The sequence below is a fragment of the Taudactylus pleione genome, unplaced genomic scaffold (genome assembly GCF_031769625.1).
Source record: "Taudactylus pleione unplaced genomic scaffold, aTauple2 ptg000016l, whole genome shotgun sequence".
In the NCBI taxonomy this organism is placed as follows: Eukaryota; Metazoa; Chordata; class Amphibia; order Anura; family Myobatrachidae; genus Taudactylus; species Taudactylus pleione.
In genome coordinates, this window is record NW_028284418.1 from 16,286,019 (window position 1) to 16,309,387 (window position 23,369).

General features: G+C 33.2%; 12 non-coding genes across 12 annotated transcripts; all 12 read right to left on the reverse strand.

The window, feature by feature from the left end:
• Positions 1-3,150: 3,150 nt before the first annotated feature.
• TRNAL-AAG (transfer RNA leucine (anticodon AAG)) lies at positions 3,151-3,232 on the reverse strand. The gene has a single exon. It is a non-coding gene; the product is annotated as a tRNA-Leu (tRNA).
• A 1,341-nt stretch (positions 3,233-4,573) lies between these two features.
• On the reverse strand, positions 4,574-4,655 carry TRNAL-AAG (transfer RNA leucine (anticodon AAG)). The gene has a single exon. It is a non-coding gene; the product is annotated as a tRNA-Leu (tRNA).
• Positions 4,656-5,996: 1,341 nt separating this feature from the next.
• Positions 5,997-6,078, reverse strand: TRNAL-AAG (transfer RNA leucine (anticodon AAG)). Its single transcript has one exon. It is a non-coding gene; the product is annotated as a tRNA-Leu (tRNA).
• Positions 6,079-8,842: 2,764 nt separating this feature from the next.
• TRNAL-AAG (transfer RNA leucine (anticodon AAG)) lies at positions 8,843-8,924 on the reverse strand. Its single transcript has one exon. It is a non-coding gene; the product is annotated as a tRNA-Leu (tRNA).
• Positions 8,925-10,265: 1,341 nt separating this feature from the next.
• Positions 10,266-10,347, reverse strand: TRNAL-AAG (transfer RNA leucine (anticodon AAG)). Its single transcript has one exon. It is a non-coding gene; the product is annotated as a tRNA-Leu (tRNA).
• A 2,764-nt stretch (positions 10,348-13,111) lies between these two features.
• Positions 13,112-13,193, reverse strand: TRNAL-AAG (transfer RNA leucine (anticodon AAG)). Its single transcript has one exon. It is a non-coding gene; the product is annotated as a tRNA-Leu (tRNA).
• Positions 13,194-15,957: 2,764 nt separating this feature from the next.
• TRNAL-AAG (transfer RNA leucine (anticodon AAG)) lies at positions 15,958-16,039 on the reverse strand. Its single transcript has one exon. It is a non-coding gene; the product is annotated as a tRNA-Leu (tRNA).
• A 1,333-nt stretch (positions 16,040-17,372) lies between these two features.
• TRNAL-AAG (transfer RNA leucine (anticodon AAG)) lies at positions 17,373-17,454 on the reverse strand. The gene has a single exon. It is a non-coding gene; the product is annotated as a tRNA-Leu (tRNA).
• Positions 17,455-18,796: 1,342 nt separating this feature from the next.
• Positions 18,797-18,878, reverse strand: TRNAL-AAG (transfer RNA leucine (anticodon AAG)). The gene has a single exon. It is a non-coding gene; the product is annotated as a tRNA-Leu (tRNA).
• Positions 18,879-20,211: 1,333 nt separating this feature from the next.
• Positions 20,212-20,293, reverse strand: TRNAL-AAG (transfer RNA leucine (anticodon AAG)). The gene has a single exon. It is a non-coding gene; the product is annotated as a tRNA-Leu (tRNA).
• A 1,342-nt stretch (positions 20,294-21,635) lies between these two features.
• Positions 21,636-21,717, reverse strand: TRNAL-AAG (transfer RNA leucine (anticodon AAG)). The gene has a single exon. It is a non-coding gene; the product is annotated as a tRNA-Leu (tRNA).
• Positions 21,718-23,050: 1,333 nt separating this feature from the next.
• TRNAL-AAG (transfer RNA leucine (anticodon AAG)) lies at positions 23,051-23,132 on the reverse strand. The gene has a single exon. It is a non-coding gene; the product is annotated as a tRNA-Leu (tRNA).
• Between the last annotated feature and the right edge of the window lie 237 nt (positions 23,133-23,369).

Consider the following 23,369-nt stretch of genomic DNA (forward strand, 5'->3'; position numbering starts at 1 on the left):
AATTTATACCAATGAGTCACGTTGCCAACATTTCCATCTCTAATTGTATGATAAGACAACTCAGTAATTAAATATTAGTTATGATATTACTTCTAATTACTTCATGCCAACTTAATTTTGGCTCATCTTGACTGGTAGCAGATAACATTTTTAAAACATTTGGGAAGTCTCTTGTAACAATGATGAACTGTTGAGTAGCTAGAGGAATCTTCCACCAACAAATTTCAGCTGGGTAATATCCTTTCTAATGGAAAAAAAGAATCAGTTTGACATCAATAACTGGCCTACTCTTTGTATAATAAATATGGCAGCAATGAGATTTGAACCCACAGCTCCGAAGTGACTGGAGCCTTAATCCAGCACCTTAGACTGCTCGGTCATGCTACCACATGTGCATAGCATTAGGATAGCTCACAGATCTAGAACATCAAAATTAAAGGGTTTTTTGTTTTAAAGTATTAATTGAAAAGATGTCAGCAAAGGTTAAAAGAAAGTTCATTATTAAACATAAAATCGATGAGAAATTCATATTTTTTATTGAATTGCATTTTGTTTATTTTCATTGAAATAACAAAAGAAATTGAGATGCATGAAGTAGTAAAATATTAGTTCTGATAGGGCACATAATTAATTCATGCAAAATTAAACTTTGAATATCTTTACTGTTAGCAGATATCATTATTTTAAAGGTTTGAGAAGACTGTTGCAACTATGATGAACTGTTTAGAACTCGGTGACTAATGCAGGATACTATCACCATCCTTTTTCAGTTGGTTAATATCTGATCAATCATGAATTGATGATAAATTGTTTTGAACTACTGCATGTGACAGCTTAAGGTGTGCTTCCACCAACCAAATGTAGCTTCTTTTATACCTTATCTACTTTAGGAAACCACTTTGATATAAGTCACTGGATCTTCTCCTTTTCAGTTGGTTAATATCTGATCAATCATCAGTTGATGATAAATTGTTTTAAACTACTGCATGTGACAGCTTAAGGTGTGCTTCCACCAACCAAGTTTAGTTTCTTTTATACCTTATCTACTTTAGGAAACCACTTTGGTATATATCACTGGATCTTCTCCTTGGAGAATAAATATGGCAGCAGTGGGATTTGATTCCAGTGGCTTGAATAGCTCTGTCATCCTACAACCTGCTGTACACTTTAAAATATTTTAGCTCTCATATCTGGAATGTCATTCAAAACTTTACCCAAAGTCAGGAAAAGCTGAGATAAAATGCAAAAGAAGCCAGGTACATTTAACAAGTAATGATTATATTTGACTTCAAATTTCCTTCATTTAGCGCAACTGATGTATCCAAACAACTTTGAAGTATTATTCAAATGCCTAAAATAGACAGCTGTGAGATTAAAATCCAGAGTGATAGAAAAGTTAGAGAAATCGGAATATAAATCCATCAATTTATACCAATGAGTCACGTTGCCAACATTTCCATCTCTAATTGTATGATAAGACAACTCAGTAAATAAATATTAGTTATGATATTACTTCTAATTACTTCATGCCAACTTAATTTTGGCTCATCTTGACTGGTAGCAGATAACATTTTTAAAACATTTGGGAAGTCTCTTGTAACAATGATGAACTGTTGAGTAGCTAGAGGAATCTTCCACCAACAAATTTCAGCTGGGTAATATCCTTTCTAATGGAAAAAAAGAATCAGTTTGACATCAATAACTGGCCTACTCTTTGTATAATAAATATGGCAGCAATGGGATTTGAACCCACAGCTCCGAAGTGACTGGAGCCTTAATCCAGCACCTTAGACAGCTCGGTCATGCTACCACATGAGCAAGCATTAGGATAGCTCACAGATCTAGAACATCAAAATTAAAGGGTTTTTTGTTTTAAAGTATTAATTGAAAAGATGTCAGCAAAGGTTAAAAGAAAGTTCATTATTAAACATAAAATCGATGAGAAATTCATATTTTTTATTGAATTGCATTTTGTTTATTTTCATTGAAATAACAAAAGAAATTGAGATGCATGAAGTAGTAAAATATTAGTTCTGATAGGGCACATAATTACTTCATGCAAAATTAAAATTTGAATATCTTTACTGTTAGCAGATATCATTATTTTAAAGGTTTGAGAAGACTGTTGCAACTATGATGAACTGTTTAGAACTCGGTGACTAATGCAGGATACTATCACCATCCTTTTTCAGTTGGTTAATATCTGATCAATCATGAATTGATGATAAATTGTTTTGAACTACTGCATGTGACAGCTTAAGGTGTGCTTCCACCAACCAAATGTAGCTTCTTTCATACCTTATATACTTTAGGAAACCACTTTGATATAAGTCACTGGATCTTCTCCTTTTCAGTTGGTTAATATCTGATCAATCATCAGTTGATGATAAATTGTTTTAAACTACTGCATGTGACAGCTTAAGGTGTGCTTCCACCAACCAAATTTAGCTTCTTTTATACCTTATCTACTTTAGGAAACCACTTTGATATATATCACTGGATCTTCTCCTTGGAGAATAAATATGGCAGCAGTGGGATTTGATTCCAGTGGCTTGAATAGCTCTGTCATCCTACAACCTGCTGTACACTTTAAAATATTTTAGCTCTCATATCTGGAATGTCATTGAAAACTTTACCCAAAGTCAGGAAAAGCTGAGATAAAATGCAAAAGAAGCCAGGTACATTTAACAAGTAATGATTATATTTGACTTCAAATTTCCTTCATTTAGCGCAACTGATGTATCCAAACAACTTTGAAGTATTATTCAAATGCCTAAAATAGACAGCTGTGAGATTAAAATCCAGAGTGATAGAAAAGTTAGAGAAATCAAAATATAAATCCATCAATTTATACCAATGAGTCACGTTGCCAACATTTCCATCTCTAATTGTATGATAAGACAACTCAGTAATTAAATATTAGTTATGATATTACTTCTAATTACTTCATGCCAACTTAATTTTGGCTCATCTTGACTGTTAGCAGATAACATTTTTAAAACATTTGGGAAGTCTCTTGTAACAATGATGAACTGTTGAGTAGCTAGAGGAATCTTTCACCAACAAATTTCAGCTGGGTAATATCCTATCTAATGGAAAAAAAGAATCACTTTGACATCAATAACTGGCCTACTCTTTGTATAATAAATATGGCAGCAGTGGGATTTGAACCCACGCCTCCGAAGAGACTGGAGCCTTAATCCAGTGCCTTAGACCGCTCGGCCATGCTACCACATGTTCATATCATTAGGATAGCTCACAGATCTAGAACATCAAAATTAAAGGGTTTTTTGTTTTACAGTATTAATTGAAAAGATGTCAGCAAAGGTTAAAAGAAAGTTCATTATTAAACATAAAATCGATGAGAAATTCATATTTTTTATTGAATTGCATTTTGTTTATTTTCATTGAAATAACAAAAGAAATTGAGATGCATGAAGTAGTAAAATATTAGTTCTGATAGGGCACATAATTAGTTCATGCAAAATTAAAATTTGAATATCTTTACTGTTAGCAGATATCATTATTTTAAAGGTTTGAGAAGACTGTTGCAACTATGATGAACTGTTTAGAACTCGGTGACTAATGCAGGATACTATCACCATCCTTTTTCAGTTGGTTAATATCTGATCAATCATGAATTGATGATAAATTGTTTTGAACTACTGCATGTGACAGCTTAAGGTGTGCTTCCACAAACCAAATGTAGCTTCTTTCATACCTTATATACTTTAGGAAACCACTTTGATATAAGTCACTGGATCTTCTCCTTTTCAGTTGGTTAATATCTGACCAATCATCAGTTGATGATAAATTGTTTTAAACTACTGCATGTGACAGCTTAAGGTGTGCTTCCACCAACCAAATTTAGCTTCTTTTATACCTTATCTACTTTAGGAAACCACTTTGGTATATATCACTGGATCTTCTCCTTGGAGAATAAATATGGCAGCAGTGGGATTTGATTCCAGTGGCTTGAATAGCTCTGTCATCCTACAACCTGCTGTACACTTTAAAATATTTTAGCTCTCATATCTGGAATGTCATTCAAAACTTTACCCAAAGTCAGGAAAAGCTGAGATAAAATGCAAAAGAAGCCAGGTACATTTAACAAGTAATGATTATACTTGACTTCAAATTTCCTTCATTTAGCGCAACTGATGAATCCAAACAACTTTGAAGTATTATTCAAATGCCTAAAATAGACAGCTGTGAGATTAAAATCCAGAGTGAAGGGAAAGTTAGAGAAATCGGAATATAAATCCATCAATTTATACCAATGAGTCACGTTGCCAACATTTCCATCTCTAATTGTATGATAAGACAACTCAGTAATTAAATATTAGTTATGATATTACTTCTAATTACTTCATGCCAACTTAATTTTGGCTCATCTTGACTGTTAGCAGATAACATTTTTAAAACATTTGTGAAGTCTCTTGTAACAATGATGAACTGTTGAGTAGCTAGAGGAATCTTCCACCAACAAATTTCAGCTGGGTAATATCCTTTCTAATGGAAAAAAAGAATCAGTTTGACATCAATAACTGGCCTACTCTTTGTATAATAAATATGGCAGCAGTGGGATTTGAACCCACGCCTCCGAAGAGACTGGAGCCTTAATCCAGCGCCTTAGACCGCTCGGCCATGCTACCACATGTGCTTATCGTTAGGATAGCTCACAGATCTAGAACATCAAAATTAAAGGGTTTTTTGTTTTAAAGTATTAATTGAAAAGATGTCAGCAAAGGTTAAAAGAAAGTTCATTATTAAACATAAAATCGATGAGAAATTCATATTTTTTATTGAATTGCATTTTGTTTATTTTCACTGAAATAACAAAAGAAATTGAGATGCATGAAGTAGTAAAATATTAGTTCTGATAGGGCACATAATTACTTCATGCAAAATTAAAATTTGAATATCTTTACTGTTAGCAGATATCATTATTTTAAAGGTTTGAGAAGACTGTTGCAACTATGATGAACTGTTTAGAACTCGGTGACTAATGCAGGATACTATCACCATCCTTTTTCAGTTGGTTAATATCTGATCAATCATGAATTGATGATAAATTGTTTTGAACTACTGCATGTGACAGCTTAAGGTGTGCTTCCACCAACCAAATGTAGCTTCTTTTATACCTTATCTACTTTAGGAAACTACTTTGATATAAGTCACTGGATCTTCTCCTTTTCAGTTGGTTAATATCTGATCAATCATCAGTTGATGATAAATTGTTTTAAACTACTGCATGTGACAGCTTAAGGAGTGCTTCCACCAACCAAATTTAGCTTCTTTTATACCTTATCTACTTTAGGAAACCACTTTGATATATATCACTGGATCTTCTCCTTGGAGAATAAATATGGCAGCAGTGGGATTTGATTCCAACGGCTTGAATAGCTCTGTCATCCTACAACCTGCTGTACACTTTAAAATATTTTAGCTCTCATATCTGGAATGTCATTGAAAACTTTACCCAAAGTCAGGAAAAGCTGAGATAAAATGCAAAAGAAGCCAGGTACATTTAACAAGTAATGATTATATTTGACTTCAAATTTCCTTCATTTAGCGCAACTGATGTATCCAAACAACTTTGAAGTATTATTCAAATGCCTAAAATAGACAGCTGTGAGATTAAAATCCAGAGTGATAGAAAAGTTAGAGAAATCAAAATATAAATCCATCAATTTATACCAATGAGTCACGTTGCCAACATTTCCATCTCTAATTGTATGATAAGACAACTCAGTAATTAAATATTAGTTATGATATTACTTCTAATTACTTCATGCCAACTTAATTTTGGCTCATCTTGACTGTTAGCAGATAACATTTTTAAAACATTTGGGAAGTCTCTTGTAACAATGATGAACTGTTGAGTAGCTAGAGGAATCTTTCACCAACAAATTTCAGCTGGGTAATATCCTATCTAATGGAAAAAAAGAATCACTTTGACATCAATAACTGGCCTACTCTTTGTATAATAAATATGGCAGCAGTGGGATTTGAACCCACGCCTCCGAAGAGACTGGAGCCTTAATCCAGCGCCTTAGACCGCTCGGCCATGCTACCACATGTGCATATCATTAGGATAGCTCACAGATCTAGAACATCAAAATTAAAGGGTTTTTTGTTTTAAAGTATTAATTGAAAAGATGTCAGCAAAGGTTAAAAGAAAGTTCATTATTAAACATAAAATCGATGAGAAATTCATATTTTTTATTGAATTGCATTTTGTTTATTTTCATTGAAATAACAAAAGAAATTGAGATGCATGAAGTAGTAAAATATTAGTTCTGATAGGGCACATAATTACTTCATGCAAAATTAAAATTTGAATATCTTTACTGTTAGCAGATATCATTATTTTAAAGGTTTGAGAAGACTGTTGCAACTATGATGAACTGTTTAGAACTCGGTGACTAATGCAGGATACTATCACCATCCTTTTTCAGTTGGTTAATATCTGATCAATCATGAATTGATGATAAATTGTTTTGAACTACTGCATGTGACAGCTTAAGGTGTGCTTCCACCAACCAAATGTAGCTTCTTTCATACCTTATATACTTTAGGAAACCACTTTGATATAAGTCACTGGATCTTCTCCTTTTCAGTTGGTTAATATCTGATCAATCATCAGTTGATGATAAATTGTTTTAAACTACTGCATGTGACAGCTTAAGGTGTGCTTCCACCAACCAAATTTAGCTTCTTTTATACCTTATCTACTTTAGGAAACCACTTTGGTATATATCACTGGATCTTCTCCTTGGAGAATAAATATGGCAGCAGTGGGATTTGATTCCAGTGGCTTGAATAGCTCTGTCATCCTACAACCTGCTGTACACTTTAAAATATTTTAGCTCTCATATCTGGAATGTCATTCAAAACTTTACCCAAAGTCAGGAAAAGCTGAGATAAAATGCAAAAGAAGCCAGGTACATTTAACAAGTAATGATTATACTTGACTTCAAATTTCCTTCATTTAGCGCAACTGATGAATCCAAACAACTTTGAAGTATTATTCAAATGCCTAAAATAGACAGCTGTGAGATTAAAATCCAGAGTGAAGGGAAAGTTAGAGAAATCGGAATATAAATCCATCAATTTATACCAATGAGTCACGTTGCCAACATTTCCATCTCTAATTGTATGATAAGACAACTCAGTAATTAAATATTAGTTATGATATTACTTCTAATTACTTCATGCCAACTTAATTTTGGCTCATCTTGACTGTTAGCAGATAACATTTTTAAAACATTTGGGAAGTCTCTTGTAACAATGATGAACTGTTGAGTAGCTAGAGGAATCTTCCACCAACAAATTTCAGCTGGGTAATATCCTTTCTAATGGAAAAAAAGAATCAGTTTGACATCAATAACTGGCCTACTCTTTGTATAATAAATATGGCAGCAGAGGGATTTGAACCCACGCCTCCGAAGAGACTGGAGCCTTAATCCAGCGCATTAGACCGCTCGGCCATGCTACCACATGGGCTTATAATTAGGATAGCTCACAGATCTAGAACATCAAAATTAAAGGTTTTTTTGTTTTAAAGTATTAATTGAAAAGATGTCAGCAAAGGTTAAAAGAAAGTTCATTATTAAACATAAAATCGATGAGAAATTCATATTTTTTATTGAATTGCATTTTGTTTATTTTCATTGAAATAACAAAAGAAATTGAGATGCATGAAGTAGTAAAATATTAGTTCTGAAAGGGCACATAATTACTTCATGCAAAATTAAAATTTGAATATCTTTACTGTTAGCAGATATCATTATTTTAAAGGTTTGAGAAGACTGTTGCAACTATGATGAACTGTTTAGAACTCGGTGACTAATGCAGGATACTATCACCATCCTTTTTCAGTTGGTTAATATCTGATCAATCATGAATTGATGATAAATTGTTTTGAACTACTGCATGTGACAGCTTAAGGTGTGCTTCCACAAACCAAATGTAGCTTCTTTCATACCTTATATACTTTAGGAAACCACTTTGATATAAGTCACTGGATCTTCTCCTTTTCAGTTGGTTAATATCTGACCAATCATCAGTTGATGATAAATTGTTTTAAACTACTGCATGTGACAGCTTAAGGTGTGCTTCCACCAACCAAATTTAGCTTCTTTTATACCTTATCTACTTTAGGAAACCACTTTGGTATATATCACTGGATCTTCTCCTTGGAGAATAAATATGGCAGCAGTGGGATTTGATTCCAGTGGCTTGAATAGATCTGTCATCCTACAACCTGCTGTACACTTTAAAATATTTTAGCTCTCATATCTGGAATGTCATTCAAAACTTTACCCAAAGTCAGGAAAAGCTGAGATAAAATGCAAAAGAAGCCAGGTACATTTAACAAGTAATGATTATATTTGACTTCAAATTTCCTTCATTTAGCGCAACTGATGTATCCAAACAACTTTGAAGTATTATTCAAATGCCTAAAATAGACAGCTGTGAGATTAAAATCCAGAGTGATAGAAAATTTAGAGAAATCGGAATATAAATCCATCAATTTATACCAATGAGTCACGTTGCCAACATTTCCATCTCTAATTGTATGATAAGACAACTCAGTAATTAAATATTAGTTATGATATTACTTCTAATTACTTCATGCCAACTTAATTTTGGCTCATCTTGACTGTTAGCAGATAACATTTTTAAAACATTTGGGAAGTCTCTTGTAACAATGATGAACTGTTGAGTAGCTAGAGGAATCTTCCACCAACAAATTTCAGCTGGGTAATATCCTTTCTAATGGAAAAAAAGAATCAGTTTGACATCAATAACTGGCCTACTCTTTGTATAATAAATTTGGCAGCAGTGGGATTTGAACCCACACCTCCGAAGAGACTGGAGCCTTAATCCAGCACCTTAGACCGCTCGGCCATGCTACCACATGTGCATATCATTAGGATAGCTCACAGATCTAGAACATCAAAATTAAAGGGTTTTTTGTTTTAAAGTATTAATTGAAAAGATGTCAGCAAAGGTTAAAAGAAAGTTCATTTTTAAACATAAAATCGATGAGAAATTAATATTTTTTATTGAATTGCATTTTGTTTATTTTCATTGAAATAACAAAAGAAATTGAGATGCATGAAGTAGTAAAATATTAGTTCTGATAGGGCACATAATTACTTCATGCAAAATTAAAATTTGAATATCTTTACAGTTAGCAGATATCATTATTTTAAAGGTTTGAGAAGACTGTTGCAACTATGATGAACTGTTTAGAACTCGGTGACTAATGCAGGATACTATCACCATCCTTTTTCAGTTGGTTAATATCTGATCAATCATGAATTGATGATAAATTGTTTTGAACTACTGCATGTGACAGCTTAAGGTGTGCTTCCACCAACCAAATGTAGCTTCTTTTATACCTTATCTACTTTAGGAAACCACTTTGATATAAGTCACTGGATCTTCTCCTTTTCAGTTGGTTAATATCTGATCAATCATCAGTTGATGATAAATTGTTTTAAACTACTGCATGTGACAGCTTAAGGTGTGCTTCCACCAACCAAATTTAGCTTCTTTTATACCTTATCTACTTTAGGAAACCACTTTGATATATATCACTGGATCTTCTCCTTGGAGAATAAATATGGCAGCAGTGGGATTTGATTCCAACGGCTTGAATAGCTCTGTCATCCTACAACCTGCTGTACACTTTAAAATATTTTAGCTCTCATATCTGGAATGTCATTGAAAACTTTACCCAAAGTCAGGAAAAGCTGAGATAAAATGCAAAAGAAGCCAGGTACATTTAACAAGTAATGATTATATTTGACTTCAAATTTCCTTCATTTAGCGCAACTGATGTATCCAAACAACTTTGAAGTATTATTCAAATGCCTAAAATAGACAGCTGTGAGATTAAAATCCAGAGTGATAGAAAAGTTAGAGAAATCAAAATATAAATCCATCAATTTATACCAATGAGTCACGTTGCCAACATTTCCATCTCTAATTGTATGATAAGACAACTCAGTAATTAAATATTAGTTATGATATTACTTCTAATTACTTCATGCCAACTTAATTTTGGCTCATCTTGACTGTTAGCAGATAACATTTTTAAAACATTTGGGAAGTCTCTTGTAACAATGATGAACTGTTGAGTAGCTAGAGGAATCTTTCACCAACAAATTTCAGCTGGGTAATATCCTATCTAATGGAAAAAAAGAATCACTTTGACATCAATAACTGGCCTACTCTTTGTATAATATATATGGCAGCAGTGGGATTTGAACCCACGCCTCCGATGAGACTGGAGCCTTAATCCAGCGCCTTAGACCGCTCGGCCATGCTACCACATGTGCATATCATTAGGATAGCTCACAGATCTAGAACATCAAAATTAAAGGGTTTTTTGTTTTAAAGTATTAATTGAAAAGATGTCAGCAAAGGTTAAAAGAAAGTTCATTATTAAACATAAAATCGATGAGAAATTCATATTTTTTATTGAATTGCATTTTGTTTATTTTCATTGAAATAACAAAAGAAATTGAGATGCATGAAGTAGTAAAATATTAGTTCTGATAGGGCACATAATTAGTTCATGCAAAATTAAAATTTGAATATCTTTACTGTTAGCAGATATCATTATTTTAAAGGTTTGAGAAGACTGTTGCAACTATGATGAACTGTTTAGAACTCGGTGACTAATGCAGGATACTATCACCATCCTTTTTCAGTTGGTTAATATCTGATCAATCATGAATTGATGATAAATTGTTTTGAACTACTGCATGTGACAGCTTAAGGTGTGCTTCCACCAACCAAATGTAGCTTCTTTCATACCTTATATACTTTAGGAAACCACTTTGATATAAGTCACTGGATCTTCTCCTTTTCAGTTGGTTAATATCTGATCAATCATCAGTTGATGATAAATTGTTTTAAACTACCGCATGTGACAGCTTAAGGTGTGCTTCCACCAACCAAATTTAGCTTCTTTTATACCTTATCTACTTTAGGAAACCAGTTTGGTATATATCACTGGATCTTCTCCTTGGAGAATAAATATGGCAGCAGTGGGATTTGATTCCAGTGGCTTGAATAGCTCTGTCATCCTACAACCTGCTGTACACTTTAAAATATTTTAGCTCTCATATCTGGAATGTCATTCAAAACTTTACCCAAAGTCAGGAAAAGCTGAGATAAAATGCAAAAGAAGCCAGGTACATTTAACAAGTAATGATTATACTTGACTTCAAATTTCCTTCATTTAGCGCAACTGATGAATCCAAACAACTTTGAAGTATTATTCAAATGCCTAAAATAGACAGCTGTGAGATTAAAATCCAGAGTGAAGGGAAAGTTAGAGAAATCGGAATATAAATCCATCAATTTATACCAATGAGTCACGTTGCCAACATTTCCATCTCTAATTGTATGATAAGACAACTCAGTAATTAAATATTAGTTATGATATTACTTCTAAATACTTCATGCCAACTTAATTTTGGCTCATCTTGACTGTTAGCAGATAACATTTTTAAAACATTTGGGAAGTCTCTTGTAACAATGATGAACTGTTGAGTAGCTAGAGGAATCTTCCACCAACAAATTTCAGCTGGGCAATATCCTTTCTAATGGAAAAAAAGAATCAGTTTGACATCAATAACTGGCCTACTCTTTGTATAATAAATATGGCAGCAGAGGGATTTGAACCCACGCCTCCGAAGAGACTGGAGCCTTAATCCAGCGCCTTAGACCGCCCGGCCATGCTACCACATGTGCTTATGATTAGGATAGCTCACAGATCTAGAACATCAAAATTAAAGGGTTTTTTGTTTTAAAGTATTAATTGAAAAGATGTCAGCAAAGGTTAAAGTAAAGTTCATTATTAAACATAAAATCGATGAGAAATTCATATTTTTTATTGAATTGCATTTTGTTTATTTTCATTGAAATAACAAAAGAAATTGAGATGCATGAAGTAGTAAAATATTAGTTCTGATAGGGCACATAATTACTTCATGCAAAATTAAAATTTGAATATCTTTACAGTTAGCAGATATCATTATTTTAAAGGTTTGAGAAGACTGTTGCAACTATGATGAACGGTTTAGAACTCGGTGACTAATGCAGGATACTATCACCATCCTTTTTCAGTTGGTTAATATCTGATCAATCATGAATTGATGATAAATTGTTTTGAACTACTGCATGTGACAGCTTAAGGTGTGCTTCCACCAACCAAATGTAGCTTCTTTTATACCTTATCTACTTTAGGAAACCACTTTGATATAAGTCACTGGATCTTCTCCTTTTCAGTTGGTTAATATCTGATCAATCATCAGTTGATGATAAATTGTTTTAAACTACTGCATGTGACAGCTTAAGGTGTGCTTCCACCAACCAAATTTAGCTTCTTTTATACCTTATCTACTTTAGGAAACCACTTTGATATATATCACTGGATCTTCTCCTTGGAGAATAAATATGGCAGCAGTGGGATTTGATTCCAACGGCTTGAATAGCTCTGTCATCCTACAACCTGCTGTACACTTTAAAATATTTTAGCTCTCATATCTGGAATGTCATTGAAAACTTTACCCAAAGTCAGGAAAAGCTGAGATAAAATGCAAAAGAAGCCAGGTACATTTAACAAGTAATGATTATATTTGACTTCAAATTTCCTTCATTTAGCGCAACTGATGTATCCAAACAACTTTGAAGTATTATTCAAATGCCTAAAATAGACAGCTGTGAGATTAAAATCCAGAGTGATAGAAAAGTTAGAGAAATCAAAATATAAATCCATCAATTTATACCAATGAGTCACGTTGCCAACATTTCCATCTCTAATTGTATGATAAGACAACTCAGTAATTAAATATTAGTTATGATATTACTTCTAATTACTTCATGCCAACTTAATTTTGGCTCATCTTGACTGTTAGCAGATAACATTTTTAAAACATTTGGGAAGTCTCTTGTAACAATGATGAACTGTTGAGTAGCTAGAGGAATCTTTCACCAACAAATTTCAGCTGGGTAATATCCTATCTAATGGAAAAAAAGAATCACTTTGACATCAATAACTGGCCTACTCTTTGTATAATATATATGGCAGCAGTGGGATTTGAACCCACGCCTCCGAAGAGACTGGAGCCTTAATCCAGCGCCTTAGACCGCTCGGCCATGCTACCACATGTGCATATCATTAGGATAGCTCACAGATCTAGAACATCAAAATTAAAGGGTTTTTTGTTTTAAAGTATTAATTGAAAAGATGTCAGCAAAGGTTAAAAGAAAGTTCATTATTAAACATAAAATCGATGAGAAATTCATATTTTTTATTGAATTGCATTTTGTTTATTTTCATTGAAATAACAAAAGAAATTGAGGTGCATGAAGTAGTAAAATATTAGTTCTGATAGGGCACATAATTAGTTCATGCAAAATTAAAATTTGAATATCTTTACTGTTAGCAGATATCATTATTTTAAAGGTTTGAGAAGACTGTTGCAACTATGATGAACTGTTTAGAACTCGGTGACTAATGCAGGATACTATCACCATCCTTTTTCAGTTGGTTAATATCTGATCAATCATGAATTGATGATAAATTGTTTTGAACTACTGCATGTGACAGCTTAAGGTGTGCTTCCACCAACCAAATGTAGCTTCTTTCATACCTTATATACTTTAGGAAACCACTTTGATATAAGTCACTGGATCTTCTCCTTTTCAGTTGGTTAATATCTGATCAATCATCAGTTGATGATAAATTGTTTTAAACTACCGCATGTGACAGCTTAAGGTGTGCTTCCACCAACCAAATTTAGCTTCTTTTATACCTTATCTACTTTAGGAAACCACTTTGGTATATATCACTGGATCTTCTCCTTGGAGAATAAATATGGCAGCAGTGGGATTTGATTCCAGTGGCTTGAATAGCTCTGTCATCCTACAACCTGCTGTACACTTTAAAATATTTTAGCTCTCATATCTGGAATGTCATTCAAAACTTTACCCAAAGTCAGGAAAAGCTGAGATAAAATGCAAAAGAAGCCAGGTACATTTAACAAGTAATGATTATACTTGACTTCAAATTTCCTTCATTTAGCGCAACTGATGAATCCAAACAACTTTGAAGTATTATTCAAATGCCTAAAATAGACAGCTGTGAGATTAAAATCCAGAGTGAAGGGAAAGTTAGAGAAATCGGAATATAAATCCATCAATTTATACCAATGAGTCACGTTGCCAACATTTCCATCTCTAATTGTATGATAAGACAACTCAGTAATTAAATATTAGTTATGATATTACTTCTAAATACTTCATGCCAACTTAATTTTGGCTCATCTTGACTGTTAGCAGATAACATTTTTAAAACATTTGGGAAGTCTCTTGTAACAATGATGAACTGTTGAGTAGCTAGAGGAATCTTCCACCAACAAATTTCAGCTGGGCAATATCCTTTCTAATGGAAAAAAAGAATCAGTTTGACATCAATAACTGGCCTACTCTTTGTATAATAAATACGGCAGCAGAGGGATTTGAACCCACGCCTCCAAAGAGACTGGAGCCTTAATCCAGCGCCTTAGACCGCCCGGCCATGCTACCACATGTGCTTATGATTAGGATAGCTCACAGATCTAGAACATCAAAATTAAAGGGTTTTTTGTTTTAAAGTATTAATTGAAAAGATGTCAGCAAAGGTTAAAAGAAAGTTCATTATTAAACATAAAATCGATGAGAAATTCATATTTTTTATTGAATTGCATTTTGTTTATTTTCATTGAAATAACAAAAGAAATTGAGATGCATGAAGTAGTAAAATATTAGTTCTGATAGGGCACATAATTAATTCATGCAAAATTAAACTTTGAATATCTTTACTGTTAGCAGATATCATTATTTTAAAGGTTTGAGAAGACTGTTGCAACTATGATGAACGGTTTAGAACTCGGTGACTAATGCAGGATACTATCACCATCCTTTTTCAGTTGGTTAATATCTGATCAATCATGAATTGATGATAAATTGTTTTGAACTACTGCATGTGACAGCTTAAGGTGTGCTTCCACCAACCAAATGTAGCTTCTTTTATACCTTATCTACTTTAGGAAACCACTTTGATATAAGTCACTGGATCTTCTCCTTTTCAGTTGGTTAATATCTGATCAATCATCAGTTGATGATAAATTGTTTTAAACTACTGCATGTGACAGCTTAAGGTGTGCTTCCACCAACCAAGTTTAGCTTCTTTTATACCTTATCTACTTTAGGAAACCACTTTAATATATATCACTGGATCTTCTCCTTGGAGAATAAATATGGCAGCAGTGGGATTTGATTCCAACGGCTTGAATAGCTCTGTCATCCTACAACCTGCTGTACACTTTAAAATATTTTAGCTCTCATATCTGGAATGTCATTCAAAACTTTACCCAAAGTCAGGAAAAGCTGAGATAAAATGCAAAAGAAGCCAGGTACATTTAACAAGTAATGATTATTTTTTACTTCAAATTTCCTTCATTTAGCGCAACTGATGTATCCAAACAACTTTGAAGTATTATTCAAATGCCTAAAATAGACAGCTGTGAGATTAAAATCCAGAGTGATAGAAAAGTTAGAGAAATCGGAATATAAATCCATCAATTTATACCAATGAGTCACGTTGCCAACATTTCCATCTCTAATTGTATGATAAGACAACTCAGTAATTAAATATTAGTTATGATATTACTTCTAATTACTTCATGCCAACTTAATTTTGGCTCTTCTTGACTGTTAGCAGATAACATTTTTAAAACATTTGGGAAGTCTCTTGTAACAATAATTAACTGTTGAGTAGCTAGAGGAATCTTTCACCAACAAATTTCAGCTGGGTAATATCCTTTCTAATGGAAAAAAAGAATCACTTTGACATCAATAACTGGCCTACTCTTTGTATAATAAATATGGCAGCAGTGGGATTTGAACCCACACCTCCGAAGAGACTGGAGCCTTAATCCAGCGCCTTAGACCGCTCGGCCATGCTACCACATGTGCATATCATTAGGATAGCTCACAGATCTAGAACATCAAAATTAAAGGGTTTTTTGTTTTAAAGTATTAATTGAAAAGATGTCAGCAAAGGTTAAAAGAAAGTTCATTATTAAACAGAAAATCGATGAGAAATTAATATTTTTTATTGAATTGCATTTTGTTTATTTTCATTGAAATAACAAAAGAAATTGAGATGCATGAAGTAGTAAAATATTAGTTCTGATAGGGCACATAATTAGTTCATGCAAAATTAAAATTTGAATATCTTTACTGTTAGCAGATATCATTATTTTAAAGGTTTGAGAAGACTGTTGCAACTATGATGAACTGTTTAGAACTCGGTGACTAATGCAGGATACTATCACCATCCTTTTTCAGTTGGTTAATATCTGATCAATCATGAATTGATGATAAATTGTTTTGAACTACTGCATGTGACAGCTTAAGGTGTGCTTCCACCAACCAAATGTAGCTTCTTTCATACCTTATATACTTTAGGAAACCACTTTGATATAAGTCACTGGATCTTCTCCTTTTCAGTTGGTTAATATCTGATCAATCATCAGTTGATGATAAATTGTTTTAAACTACTGCATGTGACAGCTTAAGGTGTGCTTCCACCAACCAAATTTAGCTTCTTTTATACCTTATCTACTTTAGGAAACCACTTAGGTATATATCACTGGATCTTCTCCTTGGAGAATAAATATGGCAGCAGTGGGATTTGATTCCAGTGGCTTGAATAGCTCTGTCATCCTACAACCTGCTGTACACTTTAAAATATTTTAGCTCTCATATCTGGAATGTCATTCAAAACTTTACCCAAAGTCAGGAAAAGCTGAGATAAAATGCAAAAGAAGCCAGGTACATTTAACAAGTAATGATTATACTTGACTTCAAATTTCCTTCATTTAGCGCAACTGATGAATCCAAACAACTTTGAAGTATTATTCAAATGCCTAAAATAGACAGCTGTGAGATTAAAATCCAGAGTGAAGGGAAAGTTAGAGAAATCGGAATATAAATCCATCAATTTATACCAATGAGTCACGTTGCCAACATTTCCATCTCTAATTGTATGATAAGACAACTCAGTAATTAAATATTAGTTATGATATTACTTCTAATTACTTCATGCCAACTTAATTTTGGCTCATCTTGACTGTTAGCAGATAACATTTTTAAAACATTTGGGAAGTCTCTTGTAACAATGATGAACTGTTGAGTAGCTAGAGGAATCTTCCACCAACAAATTTCAGCTTCCTTTCTAATGGAAAAAAAGAATCAGTTTGACATCAATAACTGGCCTACTCTTTGTATAATAAATATGGCAGCAGAGGGATTTGAACCCACGCCTCCGAAGAGACTGGAGCCTTAATCCAGCGCCTTAGACCGCTCGGCCATGCTACCACATGTGCTTATGATTAGGATAGCTCACAGATCTAGAACATCAAAATTAAAGGGTTTTTTGTTTTAAAGTATTAATTGAAAAGATGTCAGCAAAGGTTAAAAGAAAGTTCATTATTAAACATAAAATCGATGAGAAATTCATATTTTTTTATTGAATTGCATTTTGTTTATTTTCATTGAAATAACAAAAGAAATTGAGATGCATGAAGTAGTAAAATATTAGTTCTGATAGGGCACATAATTAATTCATGCAAAATTAAACTTTGAATATCTTTACTGTTAGCAGATATCATTATTTTAAAGGTTTGAGAAGACTGTTGCAACTATGATGAACGGTTTAGAACTCGGTGACTAATGCAGGATACTATCACCATCCTTTTTCAGTTGGTTAATATCTGATCAATCATGAATTGATGATAAATTGTTTTGAACTACTGCATGTGACAGCTTAAGGTGTGCTTCCACCAACCAAATGTAGCTTCTTTTATACCTTATCTACTTTAGGAAACCACTTTGATATAAGTCACTGGATCTTCTCCTTTTCAGTTGGTTAATATCTGATCAATCATCAGTTGATGATAAATTGTTTTAAACTACTGCATGTGACAGCTTAAGGTGTGCTTCCACCAACCAAGTTTAGCTTCTTTTATACCTTATCTACTTTAGGAAACCACTTTAATATATATCACTGGATCTTCTCCTTGGAGAATAAATATGGCAGCAGTGGGATTTGATTCCAACGGCTTGAATAGCTCTGTCATCCTACAACCTGCTGTACACTTTAAAATATTTTAGCTCTCATATCTGGAATGTCATTCAAAACTTTACCCAAAGTCAGGAAAAGCTGAGATAAAATGCAAAAGAAGCCAGGTACATTTAACAAGTAATGATTATTTTTTACTTCAAATTTCCTTCATTTAGCGCAACTGATGTATCCAAACAACTTTGAAGTATTATTCAAATGCCTAAAATAGACAGCTGTGAGATTAAAATCCAGAGTGATAGAAAAGTAAGAGAAATCGGAATATAAATCCATCAATTTATACCAATGAGTCACGTTGCCAACATTTCCATCTCTAATTGTATGATAAGACAACTCAGTAATTAAATATTAGTTATGATATTACTTCTAATTACTTCATGCCAACTTAATTTTGGCTCATCTTGACTGTTAGCAGATAACATTTTTAAAACATTTGGGAAGTCTCTTGTAACAATGATGAACTGTTGAGTAGCTAGAGGAATCTTTCACCAACAAATTTCAGCTGGGTAATATCCTATCTAATGGAAAAAAAGAATCACTTTGACATCAATAACTGGCCTACTCTTTGTATAATATATATGGCAGCAGTGGGATTTGAACCCACACCTCCGAAGAGACTGGAGCCTTAATCCAGCGCCTTAGACCGCTCGGCCATGCTACCACATGTGCATATCATTAGGATAGCTCACAGATCTAGAACATCAAAATTAAAGGGTTTTTTGTTTTAAAGTATTAATTGAAAAGATGTCAGCAAAGGTTAAAAGAAAGTTCATTATTAAACAGAAAATCGATGAGAAATTAATATTTTTTATTGAATTGCATTTTGTTTATTTTCATTGAAATAACAAAAGAAATTGAGATGCATGAAGTAGTAAAATATTAGTTCTGATAGGGCACATAATTAGTTCATGCAAAATTAAAATTTGAATATCTTTACTGTTAGCAGATATCATTATTTTAAAGGTTTGAGAAGACTGTTGCAACTATGATGAACTGTTTAGAACTCGGTGACTAATGCAGGATACTATCACCATCCTTTTTCAGTTGGTTAATATCTGATCAATCATGAATTGATGATAAATTGTTTTGAACTACTGCATGTGACAGCTTAAGGTGTGCTTCCACCAACCAAATGTAGCTTCTTTCATACCTTATATACTTTAGGAAACCACTTTGATATAAGTCACTGGATCTTCTCCTTTTCAGTTGGTTAATATCTGATCAATCATCAGTTGATGATAAATTGTTTTAAACTACTGCATGTGACAGCTTAAGGTGTGCTTCCACCAACCAAATTTAGCTTCTTTTATACCTTATCTACTTTAGGAAACCACTTTGGTATATATCACTGGATCTTCTCCTTGGAGAATAAATATGGCAGCAGTGGGATTTGATTCCAGTGGCTTGAATAGCTCTGTCATCCTACAACCTGCTGTACACTTTAAAATATTTTAGCTCTCATATCTGGAATGTCATTCAAAACTTTACCCAAAGTCAGGAAAAGCTGAGATAAAATGCAAAAGAAGCCAGGTACATTTAACAAGTAATGATTATACTTGACTTCAAATTTCCTTCATTTAGCGCAACTGATGAATCCAAACAACTTTGAAGTATTATTCAAATGCCTAAAATAGACAGCTGTGAGATTAAAATCCAGAGTGAAGGGAAAGTTAGAGAAATCGGAATATAAATCCATCAATTTATACCAATGAGTCACGTTGCCAACATTTCCATCTCTAATTGTATGATAAGACAACTCAGTAATTAAATATTAGTTATGATATTACTTCTAATTACTTCATGCCAACTTAATTTTGGCTCATCTTGACTGTTAGCAGATAACATTTTTAAAACATTTGGGAAGTCTCTTGTAACAATGATGAACTGTTGAGTAGCTAGAGGAATCTTCCACCAACAAATTTCAGCTTCCTTTCTAATGGAAAAAAAGAATCAGTTTGACATCAATAACTGGCCTACTCTTTGTATAATAAATATGGCAGCAGAGGGATTTGAACCCACGCCTCCGAAGAGACTGGAGCCTTAATCCAGCGCCTTAGACCGCTCGGCCATGCTACCACATGTGCTTATGATTAGGATAGCTCACAGATCTAGAACATCAAAATTAAAGGGTTTTTTGTTTTAAAGTATTAATTGAAAAGATGTCAGCAAAGGTTAAAAGAAAGTTCATTATTAAACATAAAATCGATGAGAAATTCATATTTTTTTATTGAATTGCATTTTGTTTATTTTCATTGAAATAACAAAAGAAATTGAGATGCATGAAGTAGTAAAATATTAGTTCTGATAGGGCACATAATTAATTCATGCAAAATTAAACTTTGAATATCTTTACTGTTAGCAGATATCATTATTTTAAAGGTTTGAGAAGACTGTTGCAACTATGATGAACGGTTTAGAACTCGGTGACTAATGCAGGATACTATCACCATCCTTTTTCAGTTGGTTAATATCTGATCAATCATGAATTGATGATAAATTGTTTTGAACTACTGCATGTGACAGCTTAAGGTGTGCTTCCACCAACCAAATGTAGCTTCTTTTATACCTTATCTACTTTAGGAAACCACTTTGATATAAGTCACTGGATCTTCTCCTTTTCAGTTGGTTAATATCTGATCAATCATCAGTTGATGATAAATTGTTTTAAACTACTGCATGTGACAGCTTAAGGTGTGCTTCCACCAACCAAGTTTAGCTTCTTTTATACCTTATCTACTTTAGGAAACCACTTTAATATATATCACTGGATCTTCTCCTTGGAGAATAAATATGGCAGCAGTGGGATTTGATTCCAACGGCTTGAATAGCTCTGTCATCCTACAACCTGCTGTACACTTTAAAATATTTTAGCTCTCATATCTGGAATGTCATTCAAAACTTTACCCAAAGTCAGGAAAAGCTGAGATAAAATGCAAAAGAAGCCAGGTACATTTAACAAGTAATGATTATTTTTTACTTCAAATTTCCTTCATTTAGCGCAACTGATGTATCCAAACAACTTTGAAGTATTATTCAAATGCCTAAAATAGACAGCTGTGAGATTAAAATCCAGAGTGATAGAAAAGTTAGAGAAATCGGAATATAAATCCATCAATTTATACCAATGAGTCACGTTGCCAACATTTCCATCTCTAATTGTATGATAAGACAACTCAGTAATTAAATATTAGTTATGATATTACTTCTAATTACTTCATGCCAACTTAATTTTGGCTCTTCTTGACTGTTAGCAGATAACATTTTTAAAACATTTGGGAAGTCTCTTGTAACAATAATTAACTGTTGAGTAGCTAGAGGAATCTTTCACCAACAAATTTCAGCTGGGTAATATCCTTTCTAATGGAAAAAAAGAATCACTTTGACATCAATAACTGGCCTACTCTTTGTATAATAAATATGGCAGCAGTGGGATTTGAACCCACACCTCCGAAGAGACTGGAGCCTTAATCCAGCGCCTTAGACCGCTCGGCCATGCTACCACATGTGCATATCATTAGGATAGCTCACAGATCTAGAACATCAAAATTAAAGGGTTTTTTGTTTTAAAGTATTAATTGAAAAGATGTCAGCAAAGGTTAAAAGAAAGTTCATTATTAAACAGAAAATCGATGAGAAATTAATATTTTTTATTGAATTGCATTTTGTTTATTTTCATTGAAATAACAAAAGAAATTGAGATGCATGAAGTAGTAAAATATTAGTTCTGATAGGGCACATAATTAGTTCATGCAAAATTAAAATTTGAATATCTTTACTGTTAGCAGATATCATTATTTTAAAGGTTTGAGAAGACTGTTGCAACTATGATGAACTGTTTAGAACTCGGTGACTAATGCAGGATACTATCACCATCCTTTTTCAGTTGGTTAATATCTGATCAATCATGAATTGATGATAAATTGTTTTGAACTACTGCATGTGACAGCTTAAGGTGTGCTTCCACCAACCAAATGTAGCTTCTTTCATACCTTATATACTTTAGGAAACCACTTTGATATAAGTCACTGGATCTTCTCCTTTTCAGTTGGTTAATATCTGATCAATCATCAGTTGATGATAAATTGTTTTAAACTACTGCATGTGACAGCTTAAGGTGTGCTTCCACCAACCAAATTTAGCTTCTTTTATACCTTATCTACTTTAGGAAACCACTTAGGTATATATCACTGGATCTTCTCCTTGGAGAATAAATATGGCAGCAGTGGGATTTGATTCCAGTGGCTTGAATAGCTCTGTCATCCTACAACCTGCTGTACACTTTAAAATATTTTAGCTCTCATATCTGGAATGTCATTCAAAACTTTACCCAAAGTCAGGAAAAGCTGAGATAAAATGCAAAAGAAGCCAGGTACATTTAACAAGTAATGATTATACTTGACTTCAAATTTCCTTCATTTAGCGCAACTGATGAATCCAAACAACTTTGAAGTATTATTCAAATGCCTAAAATAGACAGCTGTGAGATTAAAATCCAGAGTGAAGGGAAAGTTAGAGAAATCGGAATATAAATCCATCAATTTATACCAATGAGTCACGTTGCCAACATTTCCATCTCTAATTGTATGATAAGACAACTCAGTAATTAAATATTAGTTATGATATTACTTCTAATTACTTCATGCCAACTTAATTTTGGCTCATCTTGACTGTTAGCAGATAACATTTTTAAAACATTTGGGAAGTCTCTTGTAACAATGATGAACTGTTGAGTAGCTAGAGGAATCTTCCACCAACAAATTTCAGCTTCCTTTCTAATGGAAAAAAAGAATCAGTTTGACATCAATAACTGGCCTACTCTTTGTATAATAAATATGGCAGCAGAGGGATTTGAACCCACGCCTCCGAAGAGACTGGAGCCTTAATCCAGCGCCTTAGACCGCTCGGCCATGCTACCACATGTGCTTATGATTAGGATAGCTCACAGATCTAGAACATCAAAATTAAAGGGTTTTTTGTTTTAAAGTATTAATTGAAAAGATGTCAGCAAAGGTTAAAAGAAAGTTCATTATTAAACATAAAATCGATGAGAAATTCATATTTTTTTATTGAATTGCATTTTGTTTATTTTCATTGAAATAACAAAAGAAATTGAGATGCATGAAGTAGTAAAATATTAGTTCTGATAGGGCAC